We start from the raw sequence: 699 nt of genomic DNA, 5'->3' as shown, positions 1-699 counted from the left end.
CCATGGTGGAGGGCTTGTCGGCTATTTTGTAGATTTCATTGGAGATGACCTCATGAACTTCTACTTCCTCTCCAATCATGATGCTATGAATCATGATGGCCCGATCCACAGTAACTTCAGATCGGTTGCTAGTAGGAATGATGGAGTGTTGAATGAACTTCAACCATCCTCTAGCCACAGGCATGAGGTCCAGTCTTCTTAGTTGAACTAGCTTGCCTTTGAAGTCTCTCTTCCATTGAGCTCCTTCCACACATATGTCCATTAGGACTTGGTCCAACCTTTGATTAAAGTTGACCCTTCTAGTGTAGGGGCATTCATCTCCTTGCATCATGGGCAAGTGAAACGCCAACCTCACATTTTCCGGACTAAAATCTAAGTATTTCCCCGGAATTATTGTGAGATAATTCTTTGGACTCGGGTTCATACTTTGATCATGGTTCCTAGTGATCCATGCATTGGCATAGAACTCTTGAACCATTAAGATTCCGACTTGTTGCATGGGGTTGGTTAGGACTTCCCAACCTCTTCTTCGGATCTCATGTCGGATCTCCGGATACTCATTTTTCTTGAGCTTGAAAGGGACCTCAGGGATCACCTTCTTCTTTGCCACGACATCATATAAGTGGTCTTGATGGCTCTTGGAGATGAATCTTTCCATCTCCCATGACTCGGAGGTGGAAGCTTTTGTCTTCCCTTTTC

This window comes from Arachis duranensis, chromosome 10, assembly GCF_000817695.3.
Source record: "Arachis duranensis cultivar V14167 chromosome 10, aradu.V14167.gnm2.J7QH, whole genome shotgun sequence".
NCBI lineage: Eukaryota > Viridiplantae > Streptophyta > Magnoliopsida > Fabales > Fabaceae > Arachis > Arachis duranensis.
The sequence above is the reverse complement of the archived record's forward strand: the minus strand, read 5'-3'. Positions refer to the sequence as shown.